The 13,033-nt window shown below is 42.1% G+C and overlaps 1 protein-coding gene across 12 annotated transcripts in view; it reads left to right on the top strand.

Annotated features, from left to right (window-relative positions):
- Positions 1–3,461: 3,461 nt before the first annotated feature.
- Positions 3,462–13,033, top strand: part of ptprfa (protein tyrosine phosphatase receptor type Fa) — a 292,124-nt gene continuing 282,552 nt past the window's right edge. For all 12 annotated transcript variants that reach the window (XM_068707781.1, XM_068707787.1, XM_068707783.1 and 9 more), the window contains exon 1: positions 3,462–3,726. The gene's annotated coding sequence lies outside the window, so the exon portion shown is untranslated. The remainder of the gene's footprint in view (positions 3,727–13,033) is intronic.

Genomic DNA, 13,033 nt, shown 5'->3' on the forward strand with positions numbered 1-13,033 from the left:
CTCTCAACCAACCAGAGATATTAAAGGTAATCTATGCAACAATTCTCGCACACTGGTAGTGAACACAACAGTCAAAGAGAAAACAGCTCACAAAGACGTGATTGTATTTCACATCCCGGCCCAATTTGATAAGTTATGTTTTCATACAAGAAGTCGTTTCCTGTTTTTAGTTTGACACTCACCTTTTGTCTCTTGTTTCCATAGTGTGTATATCCAGTAAGAAGTGGACGTAGTCATCGTGACATCACCTTTTCATCACCGTTTGTGGACTGCCGTTTAGAACCCTTTGAGTTCGGCGATTTCGTGGTCACCATATTCGATTATGGCCATCGCCGTGTTGTTTATTTAAGAACATAACAGAAGTTTCATATTTGGAATGTGAAGGAGTGACGTAAAGACACCGTATACGTCTCTGGTAGCGGCAGCAACCTGTCAATAACAGTAGCCCCCGCCCTAAAGCATACTCTGCTTATGGTCTGTTTGACTCTAAATGGATCATAATTTACTAAATGAACATCATGATGTATTGAAGACGACTTGAAACTAGAGATTGAGACCATAAACTCATGTTTACAATGTTTAGTGAGGTAATAAATCAAGAGAGAAGTAGAGTCATTTTAGACTAGACTTCTCTACAACCAGAGGAGTCGCCTCCTGATGGTCAGTAGAGAGAATGGGGGGTGGATGGGTCCAACAAACAGCGATATTTTTTTTGTTCAACGTTGATGTTTTTGTCACCTAACTTGCGTAATGTAATTATGGCTTTCCTAAACCTAACCAAGTAGTTTTGTTGCCTAAACCTAACTGAATTTCCTGTGGAGACGAAAGTTTATTTTGAAAAGGCCGTATGCAGGTAATGAAAACATAACAGAAAATCACATTCTTAATTTATAGTAGGATATCACATAATCCCAAATAAGAGAAATACAGTCAGTAAAATTGGTTAAAGCCACAAAAGAGATCCAACTAAATTGAAAGTTCCTTTAGCCGGTTTCACGAGTGCTTCCTGCGGTGGTTACGGCATTCCCACCACAGATAAGTACTCCATATGTTTTCATTCATATCCGTGTAGGATTTCACCTGTTGACAGCATCACCACAACACCAGGATGTATTGAATGTGATCAGGCCGTGATCCTGCTTTAATTCATTTCCCGCAGTGACAGTGATTACATTATTTAATTTGCTCTGTGATACGGAGTGACAGTGAGGTTTGCTCATCTCATTACTGAATAGTAGACCACTGCCGTGCAATCGCTGTGTTTCACTCACTCTTATAGAGAGCTGTGAACGTGGTGAGCAGGACGTTTGCGGCGGTGATGTCTTTGCTAGATCTGTGTTTCTGGACAAGCAGCGCATTACTGAGTTTTTCTTCAACTCATTTGCAGCAGAACATTTTAAGCATTTAAAAAGGCCTTTACAGGCCGGCGACAAATGGACAACGTGAAAATGATTCAAGACTATTCATATCGGTAGAGATGTGAATTTGTGACAGTTGCAGTACTTTTTCACTAAAAGGTTTGAAATAGATTCATGCAGACGGAGGAGCAACTACCAGGATCCTGTTGATCCTGACTGTCGCATATGTTAGGTTTAGGCAATAAAACCCCCTCCATTAAACCACAAGGCGGAGTCTGACTCTGGCCTCCTGATTGAAAGTCCTGTGTTTGTTAGACCCATCCACCTGCCCCCCTGCCCCCCTGCCCCATCATCAGTGGTCTTTTTGGATAGTGAATAGTACGTCACTTGCTCTGACTGTTGCTTAGTCATGTGGATGCATTTAAGTTGAGTATCCACCACAAAGAAGGGTCCTAATTGACTTTCCTTTGGCATTATTTTTGTCCTGAGCGACACGGAGGAAAAAAATTAAATGTATGTCCATGTACACAAAACCAATAGATTGAATTTCCGACTATTTCACGATCTGCAATGATATGGGCCTGAAATGCTACAATTAACTTTGACGAACTGAAAACACTTTTAGTAGTGATAGTATTTGATGTAGTCACAAGAAAGAAATAGAAAAATAAGAATCATTTGAAAAATTCAACCAATTTGTGCTATATAACAATATATATGTATGTGTCTGCTTTGTTATTCTGTTAATCATTACACCTGAGCCTGTGTGTTGCAGCATCGTGGACATTGCAGACCCTAGCTGTGAGAAATCTAATTTTCTCTAAAGATGGTACAATGGATCCCCAGAATGTTCAATATTAGATTAATAATAAAGATCTTGTGAGAAAGATAACCACACGGATCATTGTGTAAAATATATAAATGAACCAACAAACAATGAAATAATGGAAGAAATTATCCAAACTTAACTCCACTTATTATGAAATAATGTAATTCCATCATTCATGTTCATAATGACTGAATTTCATAGCATATCATTCTTATTTATTTCATCAGCTTATTGCTCAAGGACACCTCGGAGGAGTGAACACTCTTAGAGGAATGGAATCTCTGTCACAGCCTTGCCTCTGCCGAGATTCATTCAAATAATATTCGCAACATTTCATCTCATCATAAAATATCTGTGGAAGCTCATTTCCACCAAAAGATCCTGTAAGTCATTATAAATAGAACCTTACTCAATATAGACTTAGCACCTCAAAATATTGACTCATTATTTTGAGATTCCAAGTCATTGTTTTGAGATACAAAGTCAATATTTTGAGATGCCAACTCATTATTACGAGATTTTAAGTCATTATTTTGAGAGGACCTATTTATTAACCACAGTGGCGGATGTAGGCTTCTAGGCATTAGGCTCGTTTGAGATGAACTGCTCGTCGCCTGGAGAGTGGACGAAAGCAGGAGGGAGCAGCAAAAAGTGCATCAACCGATCTGATAAATGCACACATTAAATTTCCTCGAATATGAATGATAAAAAAATGTATACCTGTAGGATGGTCTTAAAATGCTAAATGTTATTAGCCTTGCAGTTCTCTCATGAAAACTCAGCACATGTTGATAATATCTGTAAACATTGAATCAATTGAATCACTATCGGCACATTTAGCGTCAAACAACTGCAACACCTGGCTCTAAAAAAGTTATCGTTGACCACGAGCATGGGAAACGCCTCTTGGTGTCCAGATCAAGAGCGCGAAGAAAGTTTAATCTAAAAACATAGTAATAAAGCTTATTTACAGAGAAACATATCAAAACGAGCATCAAAGTGTTCCACAGACAAACCTAACGCAAGTTTCCACATAAATATATATTTACAAACACATAATAAATCGCATAGGCGCAGTTCATCTCGAACGAGCCTATTGACAGCCTTATTGCTACGTCTAGAGTTCTCCCGGAAACAGGCGAATGTGGCCGACAACACCCGAAGGTGTATATGGAGAGAGAGAGAGAGAGAGAGAGAGAGAGAGAGAGAGAGAGAGGAGAGAGAGAGAGAGAGAGAGAGAGAGAGAGAGAGAGAGAGAGAGAGAGAGAGAGAGCTGTCTGTGAGAACGGGGATCACTGAGAGAGAAAAAACTCCTCCACAGTCCCAGCAGCTGAGCGGGGATTTACCTGTCGCTCTCTACGGCGCGTTTACGGACCTGTTCTCCAACACACCTCCGGGGGATTAGAGCGAGCGTTGCGGGACCGGAGAGGAATTTAGGAGACTCTTTTCTAAACTGTGTGTAAAACCTGGGGACCTGCCCGCTCTTCTTGTCTTCAACGTCTTTTCCGAATGCAAACGTCCGGGAAACAATAGAAAATGGTGAGTTCCCCCACTCTGCTGTGTAAACGTGTGTGTGTGTGTTGTGTGTGTGTGTGTGTGTGTGTGTGTGTGTGTGTGTGTGTGCATGTCACAGGGGCGTCCTGCAGACCTGACACGCTGCGTGCACGACTGACTCACCCGAGTCCGTCAACACGCACTCGCATCTGACATTGCAGCCGATACGCTGACGGAACACGACACCAGAAATCTATTCGAAATCAATACATTGTTTGCACGCAACATTACGCATCCCGTCTCGCGTGGGAATGAAATCACAGCTCGTGTACAGTTCGCCCTATAATCCCAAATATGGATAATGTTGTTGAAGTCAACTTTTAGGGGCGCATTCTGTTAACAAAGGGTTTTCTCACAGACTCATATCGAGCTGTGAAAGTTGTATATTTCATGAATCACAAGAGTTTTTTATAATGAGCCAGAAACAGGTTTGAGTCATAGATGATGTGATAATTATGTGCCTTTATGATTGACAGAGATTTCTTATTCCTGCAGATTGATTTTTTTACATGCAGATTGGTGAGAGCATCTTTCCGAACAAGAGATAATTAAATAATGGCACACCCCTGCTGCACACGGAACATCTTTGCAACTGTAAGCATGTCATTTGGTAGGAAATGGCATTTCTGGATCAAACCCGTGCAAACACACAGCGTCGCTTGCATCATTTCTTTGCATTCTTTTCACGGCTCTCTGTTCAGACTCTCCGCCGTCTGTGTGACCATGTTGTTCTATTCGCACGCACTCCTCTCTGTGCGCTGGTAACACGATGAAGACAAATACATCACTCGCAAAACATGCCGCTTGGATGTGTTTATTAAAGTTGAAATGTATGTGCGGGACCTTCTGGAGAACAGTGCGACTCGCGATTCTTAATGCATCTATGCTTTCAAAATACAAGCCCACTGTATTAGCACCATTAACACGTCAGGTCAGTTATTTTTTGTAATAGGCTATACACACACACACACACACACACACACACACACACACACACACACACACATATATGTTTATTTATTTATCTATTTATATATATATATATGTGTATTTATTTATATATATGCATATATATATTAATTTATATATACACACACACACACACACACACACACACACACACACACATATACATATACACACACACATATATATATATATATATATATATATATATATATGTACAAATATTGAGAATAACACACTAAAGTTAAAGGATAACTTTGTGTTGTCTGTGTGGCGGCCCATGCTTATCATTAGCCAGTTATCTTGCATGACTTAGCACTCAGCGTTTCATTCTCTTAGCAGTTTTCTAAAGCAAGAGTAGTGAAATGCTCCAATTGAAGAAGGCTGAATAAGGCAGAGGAGGAAGAAGAAGAAGAAGAAGAAGAAGAAGAAGAATAGGGAGGAGGGTGCAGTTCACCTGGATCTGACAGAGACCACATTATTGGATGGCAGAAGAGAGAAGGAGCGAGGTGGGAGGAGTGCATGCGTGCAACAGATGGAGGGAAGAGGAGTGAGGGCAGTGAGGCCAGGGAGGAGGTGGAGTCACGGAAACAAGATGCAGACGGAGAGGAGGTGGAGGGAGTGATGCGTGATGCTCCGCGTGTCGTTCCTCCACCTTGATGGATGCATCAGCTGAACGGCAGCAGAGTGAGGCTCATGCAGCCTTTATTAGGATGAGAAGGGCAACACACAGACACACACACACACACACACACACACACACACACACACTACTGCTCCCTGGCCGTCAACGGCGTTTTGACAAGACTCTTGTTTATCTTATATTCCTAACATTCACACATATTCTAGCATTCGTTCACCCAAATAACGGAATGTTTTGTCGATTCCTCCATCACATAATAGAGGTGAAATGGGATTATTTGTTTTTGCGCTGTGACATTTACAATCCCAAGACCTGACTGTCAACTGTTCTCCTAGATGTCCCTTCAGTAGAACGAAGTTCCTATATAAACAGATTGTTGGCCTTTTGAATACCTTATTATTACTTGCGCACATCATCTGTAAACTGTGGCACAAATGCCCTTCATCACAAAGTAATATATGCACATCCCAAATACTCTATGAGATGCAATGGCAAAAAGGCAAAAGCAATATCAAAAAGGTGCACGCATACTAGATTATAAATAGTTTATGTATAAACGTTTTGACATTGTGTCTTCCTTCAGTGTACTTTGCACGCTGCCGAGAGCGACTTAAGCACAGATGTTTCGGGTCCAACGTTGAGCCTCAGTCACATCAAAATGTGTCCACAGACTGCAACTGTCTGGCTGAACGAAGCTGTGCTTGGTCGTCTCGACCACAGCTCCATCCGAGGCCGTGTATCACAGCTGTATGTGGAGCTGGCTCCCCTCCATCTCCCCTCACACTCTGCCGTCCTCTCCACGTTGATAAATTGTGTGTAATTTCAGGGATGAGCAAGCATGAAAACATATGGGTGGAGAGAGCTGCGATGTTTTGGCATTCTGTATATACAGCATTTTCATCTAGGTTGGAGTCTGCCGCACATCGAGAGGACTACAGATCCCCGCAGGCTTGGACCCGGTCTCCGAAGGTTCTGTTCAGGATCTTTATGGTTCTATTATTAGTCTCTATTATTAGAACGTCTCTGTAGTGTCATATAGAGGGAGGCTGCTTTTCTGGAGTTTTGAAGCAGATACACATATTCTTTTCTTTGTCATGTCAACATAAACAAACACTGTCTGGGTAGAATCATTTCAGTTTGCAAAAGTGAATTTAACCTTAAACACTAACTTTTAAAGTTTGCTCTGTAAATCAGAGTCATGTGTTCTCCTTTGAGACCAACAGGGAGAAATGTTCTGGTTTCATTATGGTGCCCCCCAGTTTTGCATGAATTTTTAATACAGATAGGTATCCTGGTTCATAGATGTAAATGGTATTTGAATGCAGCCAATCAGATCTTGTGTAAAGCAGCCACGCCAATGTTCTATCGTCAGCAGAGCCAGGGCGTAACCAGCTCCTCAAATATGGCCGCCTGGTCTGTGGTCACATACGCATCAGACTATGACGCTCCCTCTAGCGTCAGTTTTTGGCCAATGGAGGAAGTGAGGAGACGTAAGGGGGAGCGTTGGGGTGGATGTTCTGGTCAAACAAACACAGGACTTTGACCCTGGAGGTCGCTGTTCGTGTCCCGTGTTAAACCACCTCATTGTGTGTGAAACTGTCGTTTTTAAATGTACGTAAGTTACGTAACATAGCCTAATTGTACCTAACGTAAGATATTTTTACCATGAACTTTTCCAAAACCAACTGAGTAGTCATGTAATGTATACTTAACTTAAGTACTTGACGTAACCCTAACCACCTGCATGTTGAAAAATGTCCACACCAAACGTTAGTATTTGATGAGTTGGTAGTCACACTGATCAAAATACCATAACTTCCCAATTTCCAGCTTAAATGTGATGTTACTGCTTTTCTTTGTCTTATGTGTGATGGTAAATTAAGTTATATTTGGGTTCTGGACTTATGGTTGGACAAACCAAGACAGTTAAATGGTAAATTGCTTTTCTAGTCTTTCCGACCACTCAAAGTGCTTTCACACTATACATCATTCACCCATTCACACGCTGATGGTAGGGGCTTCTAACACACACACACACACACACACACACACACACACACACACACACACACACACACACACACACCGTAGGGGTTAAGTGTCTTGCCCAAGGACACATCGACATGCGACCAGCAGAACCGGGGATCAAACCGCCAATCCTTTGATTGAAGGACTACCCTGCTCTCCACTAAGCCACAGAAGACATTAACTTGGCCTCTGCTCTGGCAAACTGTGATGGACTTTTTCAGTATTTTCTTACATTAATGGACTAAACAATAAATCAATTAATCAAAAAAAAAAAATCTGCAATCTCTCATTTCCCCATGCGTCCTGGCTTTATGCCAAGCTAGGCTAACAATGCGCTGATTCCAACTCCGTAATCAACACACGGACATGAGATTTATATTGATCAATCTATTCTAATTCATCTTATTACTGTCTCCCAAGGCTCAACATACATTGACAGTTTTCTCTGTCACTGGTATCTCTCCTAATAATAATAATAATACAAATTTCTGATTTTCTAACTAAAAGTGTGCTTGCTGTTCTGGAAATCTGCTGAACTGTTCATAGAAAACAGGCCATGCAGATTTAGAATCATACTGAGTTTCAGGTCTGCGACCGGCTTTTGAAATCATTTACAGGGACGCTGTAAGAGCGCATGATCATTGAAACACCCTGCTGACTCCACTGGCATCAAATCATTCTCAGTGGATGATTTACAGACTAAAATAGCAAAACCTGAGCTTGCGAGATGTCATCTGACTTCATGAGGCCCAAAACCTGTAGTGTTTAAATCTTGAAGGGCATTTTTTTACTCTCGGGACCTGTTCTTGGGCCTAAACCAGATAGAATTTGTTCTTTGGCGACTCTCCCTTGCCTTCACACATACAGATTCCTGTACATCTTCCCTCAGCGAAAACATCTGTTTTTCTTTATTTTACTCTTGTAAACATGAGAGAGAGCAGATGCTCTGCGCTCTGTTCTTATTTCGCCGGTGCCACAGTTGTTTTCCTGACAAAATCAGATTATAGCAGGTTGCTGTTTCCTGCTGCAGTGCCTTCAAAGAAAAGCATATTTCTTAATCAAGTTTTTATAACAACACAGGCAACTGCTCCCTGCTATCATCCAATCTCATCTGTACACGATGGGGTTGTTTATGCTTTCTGTGTGAGTTCAAAAATAAGAGCTTTGCCCTCAGGGATAATTCCCTGAAATATAAAGGTTAAAAAAAATCTTTATGGGTTATGTTGGTTATATTGTCAAATTAATTCATTCTTCTTTCAGTGTCAGTAATGATGTACAAGGAATCCTGCAGTTTTAGTTCAAACAGGCGGCCTCTCTGTGGAGCAGGGAACAGGTTCGATAGCAACAGGCTGTGCATTGTTTCCTGTGGACGTGATTGGGTGGGAGTGTTGAGTTTGTCTCCTGCATGTCGTGGCATTGTCCCTGTGCTGATTGACCGCTCTGCAGAACGGTCCAGCTCGTCTCCTTTCATCCCCACAATAGAACAGGACCACAATAGCCTTTCCACTGAGACTCTCTATTGTTTGGTGTTCAGCCAAAGAGTGGCTGGTGTTGTTTCATCTCACCTCAGAGAGCGCAAGGGGCAAGATCCTATCAGCACCGACAGAGCTGTAATTTCCCCACTGCGACACAGGCTGGCTGCTGGTACCAAAGACCATCTCTGCGATCGGGTGTTTGGCCTGTGCATGTGCCTGCTTGCATTTGTGGTAAACAGGATGTTTGGGTGAGACACGACCTGCAGAGGGACGGCTCAGTAGCAGAGCGGCGTTTGACCAGAAGACACGGCTGTACATGGAGGTACAACCAGCTTACACAGGGCTGAACTGCCTGTGTAATCTGGGTGTGCTTATAGGGGCAAACATGACCTGTCCAAATACATTTATGTATTCATGAGCTTACCTGCTCACAAAAGATATGGGAATTGGAATATTATAAGTGTTGGAAGTGAATAATATAAATACAAAGGAGGGATCTCAACAGTTAGAAGAAAAATCAATATTGTTTAATTGAAGAAAAAAAAAAAAAATTGAATAAACCGCATGGCTTTACTAAAGTGAGGTAAAGAGCTGCAACGATTAGTCGATTAAACTATTATTGAGACATTAATTAGTCAGACATTTAATTGGGAACTATTTTAATAATTGAGTCATTGTTAAAGTCGTTTTTTTCAAGCATACATGCAGAACAAATGCAGATTTTAGCCTCTCAAATGTGAGGATTTAAGTGGGCCAACTGTTGATGAACAAAATCGCTAAGTAACTCATTTGCAGTAGCTGTAGTCTGGCGAGGTTACGCGTTCTGTAAGCACAGTGAATGGCTGAGGATTGTGTCAAGAGGCTCGTTCGAGATGATCCAGTCATGCTGCAGAATCGATCAACCGGGGTTAGCCACACAATGCATGCTGGTCAGATTTGTGTCCGACTTGATCCCGGCTTGCTTTGACGTCATGTCATGAACACGTGGTCAACAATAACCTCACGAGAGCGAGGCGTGGCAGTTGCTCTCCACCAACTGCATGACCCAGGACCCAGGGCATGATGGGAAACGCCTGGCTGTCGACAGATCAAAGAGCTGATTGGCTCTTAGATTTGACAACAAACACCACGTTTTGCAGAAAATCTTATTTTTCTGTGTAATTGTAGTAATAATAATAATAATAATAATAATAATATTAAAACTTTATATAGGGGAGAGACAAACAGAACAAACAAAATGAAGCAAAACAAGAAAAAACAAAACAAACAAAACATAAATACATAATTGTAATACTTAACACTAGATTTTTGGCTATTAGTCTCATGTTGTGCAATGACAGTTTAATCTAAAAACATACTTTGTGTGATTGATAATAATAAAGCTTATTTATTTTATCACCTATCACAACGAGCATCAAAGTGTTTCACAGGCCGACATAAAAAGAACAAAGGACAGCATACAATGCAGATACACGCACATTTTCATATACATATATATTTAGAAACAATCCAAACGAGGTCTGTAAACTACAAGTGCCTACAGATCGGATCTAACAGGAAGTAACTGTTTGTTTGACTTCCTGTTTATTCTTTGAAGGCGGCTCAAAACTGTTCGACTTGACCTCAGTTTTTTTGTTAACGCGTTTTGTCTCGTCCACTCACCAAGCGACGAGCAGTTCATCTCGAACGAGCCTAATGAAACTTCACCTGCGGCCACACCCTATCCCGCCTCCCAGCTCTCACGAGCCAATAGTAGCCTGGCCTGGCTGATACCACGTTCGATTGCCTTCGAGAAAAACAACTACAACGTGCGAGTACTAAAATACTGCAGCCTGGTCTAAACGAGCGAAAAAGAAAATAGTGTTGACGGAGCAAGTAGTCCGGGAGCAGAGGAGATTCGTTTTTAACATATATGTGTTCCTGGAGGTGTTGGCAAGGATGACCGCGCGCCTGGACCACCGAACCGAGAGAATGCTAGCGCCGCAAGTTTACCGCCCTCGCTCCAATAAAGAAGATGGTGCTGGTGCTAATGAGGTAGGCTTTAATTTCGCTCTCGTCGTTTGAAGTTGCCGATAAAACTTGCTTGCGCCCGCGTGTGTGTTTCATGCTCAGTGGTGTATAGGAGAGAATTGTACTCTGTAGTATTCTTCATTATGCTGTTATTATGCAGACTTGCTTGGTGCTCTTATCTTTTCACACGGGTCAGCCAAGGCCCCGCGTGCTGTGACATAGTTGACGCTGTGAGCACAGTAGCGTTGCTGCGTTCGCGTGGAGTTGCTGGCATTGTATGTTGCAAACAGAGGGGCGGTGTGGTCGTTTTTTCGCCTCGAGCGTCAGAAGCGCGTGCTCTGGTGCATCTTAAACTGCTGGACTAAACAAACACCACGTCAGCTAGGGCTTTCGGAAAATGGCGATGGTTATACTTCTTTATTTGAACTCATTTGAACATTTACTAAACTAAATGATTCATTGATAAGATAAGCATCTGCTAATTAATTGATAATGAAAATAATTGTTGCAGATTTAGTAAAGTTATGTTAAGAGGCTGGATTTTTCACAGTTAGCGAATTTTGAAACCAAACCCAAAGTTTCAGTTGTCTTCTCAGTGAGCACACTTTCCCATCTACTCTCATCAGACAGCGAGTGAAGGAGCAGACAGAGTCAACATGGATTCAATAAGATGGCTGGACTGTGTACATTTGCTACATTCTCTGCAGTAGTCCCAGTAATATTTGTTGTTATATTTCAGCTTCATACAACAGCGTAGCATATTGAGGACATTTTAATTACAGTGGATGTGTGGCTGCGATGAGCAACAAGATGATTGTTCGGGTTCAAAACTAATAGAGAGATAATAGTTTTAAGACCCTTCCTCATCGGCTTCACTCTGCAGAACCGGAGGTTGCCGCCTGTTGATAACACCACATTAAAAACATGCGATATGGTTATGAGGTTGACGTTTCCATGTCCAATAATGTCCAGTCAGACCCTCTTTTACAAGCCAGGGGATATTGGAAAAAGAGACTTTGTGTCCCGTGTGAAATCAAAAGTCAACGTTTGGACGTCGGCACGACCTTCACTGTAAACTATTTTCCTTAAAAAGGAAATCTTGATTGGACATTCTTACAATGCTCATTCAGCGTCTCACTGTTTGCTGGGTACCTGTCGCACCTTTTTGAAAGTAGAGTCATCTTTTTATTATGCCTCGGCGACAGTCGTGGTTTTTAGATTGTCCATCCGTCCGTCCGGTCCATTCTTGTGATTGTGATATCTCTCAAAGGCCTGGAGGGAACTTGGCACAAACGTCCACTTGGACCCAAAGACAAACTGATAAGATTTTGGTGGTCAAAGGTCCCTGTGACCTCACAAAACACGCTTCTGGCTGTAACTCAAGAATTCAAATGCCTAGTATGACAATTTCACACAAATGTCTAATAAGATGATGACGTGAGGACATTTTGGACAGACGTGGATGTAAACTGCAACTTGACTGTTTGGGGGAAGCAAACAACTGTGAAGCGGTAATTCTGGTTTTTAGTTGTTGGCTCAATCACCTGTTAAAGCTGTAATCTTTGCACTTTTAAATATTAATAGCAATGGCTTTTGCATGACACTTTAATTTGAAACCATTTAATTTTGTTCGGCAGTTGAGCGTCTCTGCTGGGATGCCTCTGTCCTCCTGTTGTGCAGGAGACTGCGCTGTGTTTCAAAGCCCTGTGTTTCAGCTCTGTCTCCGTCACACAGCCCCGTCTGGACTGTGAGCCTGCTATTAACGGCAGCGCATCAATTAATAAGACTAATGAGCAGAGAGGGCTGATAGCAGAGCTGTTGGCCGGCGCCAGATATACTTCGCGGTTGATTAAAGCCAACATGTTGTGCCGATATGTGAAATCATTGAAAGAAATGAGGTGCGGAGTTTAAGCAGACACGGAAGACAGAAATGAAGTGATTACAGGAAGAGTCCCCACCAGCCTGTCACACCCCCCCCGCTCCTAACTGCTGGATGTTATGGATGAATAGATTGCAGTGTTGAGCTGTGACTGGGACGTTCCCCTGGATGCTCCCTGCATGTAAAACCTTCCCTCATCATCAGCTCAAGGCTGTCACTGTGTCAGGGCTCTGCAGTCTGGAAAGTCCATTAGGGTTATTAGACGGAAGGATAAAAAGCCTTTGTTCTCCG

Source organism: Cebidichthys violaceus, unplaced genomic scaffold, assembly GCF_023349555.1.
Source record: "Cebidichthys violaceus isolate CVI_PGR_0920_01 unplaced genomic scaffold, fCebVio1.0.p SCAF_13, whole genome shotgun sequence".
Taxonomy (NCBI): domain Eukaryota; kingdom Metazoa; phylum Chordata; class Actinopteri; order Perciformes; family Stichaeidae; genus Cebidichthys; species Cebidichthys violaceus.